General features: G+C 35.9%; 1 pseudogene; it reads left to right on the top strand.

Annotated features, from left to right (window-relative positions):
• The first annotated feature begins 449 nt into the window (after positions 1-449).
• Positions 450-1245, top strand: LOC103105991 (actin, cytoplasmic 2-like; annotated as a pseudogene).
• Positions 1246-6924: the final 5679 nt, after the last annotated feature.

The raw sequence follows: 6924 nt of genomic DNA, 5'->3' as shown, positions 1-6924 counted from the left end.
TTGGACTTGGAGTGAAGACACTTGGCTGTGGAACTAGACCTCTGGAGGAGCTCGTGCAGGAGAACTCAGACTGCCTTCCTTTTAGATGGTCATGAAGCTTTTTTTTCTCTCTCTCTTCCCTTTTCTCTCTTCCTTAATATCTTCCCTCTATTGTAAAAATAAAGTACCATAAATTCCACTTGACTTTAGTAATTCATTTTGGGATTTAGAAATTAAATCCCTGGCAACCACCAATTAAATATTCAGATACAACCATATAAATTTAACATGACAATGACTCTCAAATGTGCAAATCTGGATTTGCAGGAGACAAGCCCCTAGGCCATCTTCCCTTCCATTGTTTGGCACCCCAGACATTAGGGTGTGATGGTGAGTATGGCCCAGAGAAAAAGTGTATTCTGACCCTGAAGTACTCCATTTAACATAGAATTGTCACCAGCTGGAATGACATGGAGAAGACTTGGCATCATACTTTCTACAGTGAGCTCCAAATGGCTCCTGGGGAATGACCTGTGCTGCTCACAGAAGCCCCCCTGAAGCCCAAAGCCAACAGAGAAAAGATGACACAGTTTTAGTTTTAGAACTTCAGTTTTAGAACTGAACAGAAGTTTTAGAACTTCACCACCACAGCTATGTATGTTGCCATCCAGGCTGTCCTGTCCCTGTACGCCTCTGGTCATATCACTGGAATCATGATGGACTTTGGTAATGGTGTGACCCACACTGTGCCATGTATGAAGGTTATGCACTTCCACGTGCCATTCTCCATGGTCTGATGGATTACCTCATGAAGATACTGACTGGAAGAGGGTACATTTTAACCACCACAGCTGAGGGGAATTGTGCGTGCCATCCAGGTGAAGCTATGTTACATAGCCCTTGACTTCAAGCAGGAGATGGCCCATCACTGCTGCATCCAGCTCTTCTCTGGAAAAGTGCTATGAATACCCTGATGGTCAGATTATCACCATTGGCAAAGAGAGGTTCTGGTGCCCAGAGGCTCTCTTCCAGCCATCTTTCTTAGGCATGGAGTTCTGTAGAATCCATGAAACTATCTTCAACTCAGTCATGAAGGGTGATGCTGACATCCCTAAGGATTTGTTGACTGATACCATATTGTCTGGTGGTACCACCATGTACACAGACATTGCTGACAAGATGCAGAAGGAGATTACAGCCCTAGCACCCAGCTCAATGAAAATCAAGATCATTTCCCCACTTGAGTGCAAATACTCTGTCTACTAGCCGGATGATCTTGGGCAAGTCAGTCAACCCATGATTCACTTTTCTCATCTCTAAAATGGAGATAATAATAGCACTTCTTTTCACAGGATTGTTGTGAGGGTTAGATGTAATAATACATTTTAAGTGTATTTCACTTTCCTAGGTCTTAAGACAGTACATAAATGTTAGCTTATTGTAATTTTTAAAATAATTATTATTTATCATACTAAGTTATTTATAGAAGTTTTTGCGTCTAGTACTGAGTGTGGAAGTTTCCAACAAAGGACTTGAATTTTGTTGATAAACTTCATACTTGAAAAATTCCCCTTTTTTGATCATGATCTGTGATTTCATCAGTTTAGAGAACAGTTCCAATGCTGATGGCAGGACAACAACTCCTCTCTATTTTTTATTTCAACATTGTATTTGAACATTGCTTGAGCAATCTCATAGATTAAGTTTTAAGCCTGAGGTCACATAGCCAGTATGTATCATGAGTGGGGCTTGAATCTAGGTCTTGCTGACACCAATGCTGTCTCTCTATCCATTAATCCAAAATGTCTCTTGAACATAAGCAATAAATAAATGAATCAATAAATAAATTGAACAAATAAGTACATAAATCAAACAATAAATAAATGAGTAGAAAAAGAAACATAACTTAATTAATTAATTAGTAAATCAATGAATGAATAATAGATTCACATAAATAAATGGAAATAAATTAATATGAAAAATAAATAAAATTGAATGAATATGATAAGCTAAATATTGACAAGTAACAAATTCAGTACAAGGCAGTAATTATGACTATCTAGACTGACTTTTGGAGTCTTCAACATTCTGAAGCTGGGGAAGTAAAAACAGCTCCCTTACATGGTGATCAAATGATTCCCTTCATCCCCAGTAATCTTTCCACTTTGATGGTAAATGCCAAAGATAAGAGATGACTAAATATATTTCTTTTCAAAATAGTCATTTTGCTTCTGTAATAGATGAAATTTCTATATGCATGTCATCCACTTTCACTGTCATTCTGGTCTTCAAATGCTTTCTTTTCTGATCTTCAACACAACCATTTCCCTTGGGAAAAAACCACAACTTTACCCCCAAATCTCTCCCCAATGAGTTTAGAAAGCTCTACATTTGGGTAAGTAGAAATGACTTTGAGTTTAAAGTCAGAGAAAGGGAGGGTTAAACCCTGCCTCTGAAATTTACTTGGCAATGTGATCGTGAATAAGTCAGGCAGTAAATGATAAAACTAGTATTTGAACCAGATTCTTTTGCTCCATATCTAGTACTTTTCCCACTTGATCTTTGGGTTATCTGTCTGTGTATTTCAGGAAGGGAAAACAAGAGGGAATTCCTCAACAAATGGGAGGTGGAAAGGATGGAGAGGTGGGGAAAAGTTCTCAGTGCTGATGGCTTGGGTAACAGCTTAAAAACTATTCCTGATAGTATTTGCCGACAGAATAGTCCATCTCATTCAAATCATAATGGAAGTTTTTAAAGGGAAAAGCTGTTTTGTTTCTTGCCTAAGACATCTCTAATGTAAACACTTTGGGGCCTGGCATAGTAGCTTCCTGTTAAATTATTGATTCAGAAATGCCCTCTCTTGAGTCCAGTAGTTAACATCAGTAGTAGTTGTAGTAGTAGTAGTAGTAGTAGTAGTAGTAGTAGTAGTAGTAGTAGTAGTAGTAGTAATAGATAACATTTATTTAGAACTTTAAAATTGGTAAAAACTTGAATATTGTGATGACACAGTGAGATTAATGTTGTCCCCTTTTTACAGATGAGGAAACTGAGACTAAATTACTTGCCCTTGGTCAGACAGCTATTAAACACCTGAAAAGATTAGAATTCATGTCTTTCTGATTCCATGAATCCTTTTTCTACTATGCCAACTTTTTGACTCCAAAATAAAATAAAAATAGTCATCCAAACTTACTATTTTCATTTCTGTACTTTATAGGGAGTTATGATGGAAAATGGGAATAACTAGGTCAGAAATTATTGATGGGTTGTCCTTAAGAGACTCAGACTCAATGATCTATGTAGATTATGCAAGGAAATGGTAAAAATGTATAATAAATCAATTCAGGTCACAAAAATTTAGCATTTACCAAAAACTTAGACATGATCCTATAACCAGAATTATACATCAAAGTCTTCTCTTTTTTCATAAACTAACAGATGACAAATCCATCTTTGAGAATTCAACCAAGAAAATGCACTAAAACAGGATCATTATCATAGACTATCCTTCAGATTAACATTTGATATATAAGCATTTAAGGGTAATATTAACCAGTGTTACCATACCAAATACTCATAATCTCCCAGCTATTTGGAATGAAAAGCTTTTGAAATATAGAGACCTACAAACCATGTGGAAAGAGAATGATAAATATAGCCTGGTCATCCTATATGCTGCTGGAGTTGATACAAAAATGATATCAAGGACCCTACAGAAACGAAGTCTACATCCCAATCATTTTTTTCAATTATCAAAAAAAAAAAAGTTAGTTACCTACCTGAACACTAAATAGGCAAGAATAATGGTAAAATCATAAGTTGTTCCAAGACCATACCTATGTGATGATACCCATTAGAAAATGTGAAAAGCATGTGAATAATAATAATAGTTTGTTCCCTGATACTTTTTCCAATTACAAAAATCAATAGTTTTCAAAATATTAAAAGGACAAGAACATTAGTAGGTCTAGCTTGTCTTAATTAAACTCCATAAAACATAAGTATTAAAAGAATTAAATAATAACAACAATAATAATGGTTCATATATCATACACATGTATGTATATATGTATATATGAATGAGTGCATGCATTATTATACTTTCATATTTGTATAATAGAATCAAAGAATTCAAGTTGAAAGGAGATAATAATAACAGGCTCATTTTTTGCTAGCTGATATTCTTTGATGCAGTATGTTTGAGTCAAGGGCCATAAATATATTGGCATATTAAACATGCTTTTTATCTTTGAGTTCAAATTGAGAAGACAAGGCTGAAATTTAAATTTGTCAACTTAGGTGTAAACTAACCCTAATTGGTGAGAGGTGACAGTAGTTGAGGGATTCCAATTTTGATTCAATTTAAGGAATTCTTTTTTTTCTATAGTTTGTTTTATTTTAAAATATATAATTTATTCAACATGCTACTTTAAAAGATGTCTTGTTTTGTTACCTTCTGAACTTTCTTTTATTTTCTTCTATAGCTTTTCAGAAACATTTCAAAAAATCACTTTTATTTTTTTTTCTGGACAGCCCTAATGCTTGCTTCTCTCTTCCTTTCTGTAATCTCCCTACCCATGAAAAAGAAAGACACGATCATAAAGCATTCTTTTTAACCACTAGAGATGTCTAAAAGTAGAATGAACTCCCTCAGGGGAAAGATAGCTCAGATCAACCTATGCAATATGGTGCCCAAAAAAAAAGAAAATGAAATTTTTTCTTAGCTCCATTTTCCTCTATGTACTCTATAACTGGGATGTCTTCGAGCAGAAAATGGAGGATCAATTTTTAGACATGCTGTCAACATTACTCAGAGTTTGGAAAGAGGCTGGATTGAATTTCAAGACTTAAGAAGCCACTTAGTCCAACACACTAATTTTTCAGATGAGGAAATTGAGACCCACAGAACTTGTTTCTTTTTTTAACCCTTACCTTTTTCTGTCCTAGAGTCCATACTAAGTATTAATTCTAAGGCAGGAGAGCAATAAGGACTAGGTAACTGGGGTTGTGGTCACACAAATAGGAAGTATCAGATTAGATTTGAATTCAGGTTCTCCCAATTCAAGTCCTAGCACTCTATCCACTGAATCCCTGGCTGCCCTCTGAAATGATGTTTCTTGACTGAGATCTTGAAGGAAGTAAGTAAAAAGCTGGAATTTGATTTCTGATTCTCAGACACAAAACCCAACACTATTTGTGCCCTTTTTCAACTCTAAGATGCTCTTAAAATTTTATGGTCTTAGTAGTGTTGAAAAATTGAAGCAAAAGGCAAGTTTGACATTTTAATAAAGATGAAAGACAAAATTAAAGCAATGCATGTGAAGCTTCAACAATGTCTATTTAAATTGGCAAGAAAATATTGTCTCCAGGAAAGAGTAATTGTTCTGTGTTCCTTCCAGATATTCCAAAAGCAACAAGGAGTAAGTCATCCTAGATTTTCCATTGGACAGTGGCTAAATTTTGCTGGTTATCTATGGGAAAATTTCACAAGTTCTCATTGGATATAATTGAATAGTTGATAAAGTCTATCATAGAAAATATGCAGGACCTCTTTTACTCCTCATTGAAGTACACCTACTGTTAGGAAAGCTTTTAAATAAAAAGACTGAATTACATCTCTCAAAACCAGTTACATAAAATAATAATGGTGTTGATGATGGCTATAACAAAGAGGAGGATAATAACTGGTATTTATGCAGGGCTGGAAGGTTTCTAATGCACTTTGCTGATAGATCCCTGTCTAGGTGGTCCTAGCCTTCAATCATAGCATCTTCCTGACACATCACAGGATGTTAAATTGCAGGTCTAACCTGCCCTACCTCACACACGCATCCCTGTTTCCTCCAGCATCAATGACCACATTTGCTTCCCCTTCCTGGGAGAGCTGATCTGCTCAGCTTTGGAAGCTCATCATAGACTGGTAAGTGAGTGATTCCCATCTTATCCTGCCAACTTCATCTTCTCCTTATACCCTCCTTTCTTTGTGTGGTTACACTAATAATAAAATCACCATTGTTATTGTTGTCAATTTTCCATCATTTCAGTTGGGTCCAACTCTTTGGGATGCCATTTGGGGTTTTCTTGGCAAAGGTATGGGAGTGGTTTGCTATTTCCTTCTCTAGCTGTTTTTTACAGATGAGGAAACTGAGGTAAACAGCATCTTGCCCAGGGTCATCTAACTAGTAGCATTTGAACTCGAGTCTTTCTGACTCCAAGCCATGCACTCGAGCCACTGTGCCACCTAGCTGTCCTCAAATTAGCATTGTCATTACTTTTGGAAAGAATGTTCCAATCAATTGCTTATGTAACACTTGCCATCTCTGGAACTCCCTGACTCCTGGCCATCACTCTTCTACACTGTATTTGTGGTCTTCTCCCATTAGAAGGTAAGCACTTTGAGAGCCACAGATTAGCTCATTTGCTAATATATGTATTCACAAAACTTAGTGGTGTCGAGTGTAAAATAATTGCTTAAGGAATGCTTTCTTATTCATTCATATATTATCTCCCATGATCATCTTAATGATTTGTCATTACGTATTAATGTCACTACCTTTTTTTTGGAATGGAAATTTCAGATCTCTGCTTTCACTGTCAGGAGAAATTCTATAAAAACTCCCTCCATGGATGCGAATTGGCAACTCTTCTGTGAAAATACATCAGCATGCTGCCTGGGACAGTGAGAGGTCAAATGAATTTCTAAATGTCACATAGGCAGGACCTTAAATCCTGGTTTTCCTGCATTTAAATCCAGTTTTCTATTTAGAGTTTCATGTTGTTTTTCACTCCCATTTTACAGATGAATAAACTGAGGCTCAGAAAAGGTATGACTTGTCCATGGTCTCATAGTCAACAAAAATCAGGGATTGGAAAAAAATCTCTTAGCCATTTTCCTCCACCAATATAAATGAAAGCTTTATAAATTTTAAAAAGAAATGTGAGGGA

Source organism: Monodelphis domestica, chromosome 8, assembly GCF_027887165.1.
Source record: "Monodelphis domestica isolate mMonDom1 chromosome 8, mMonDom1.pri, whole genome shotgun sequence".
Lineage (NCBI taxonomy): Eukaryota > Metazoa > Chordata > Mammalia > Didelphimorphia > Didelphidae > Monodelphis > Monodelphis domestica.
Note: the sequence above shows the minus strand (reverse complement) of the source record. Positions and strands in the feature narration are given on the sequence as shown.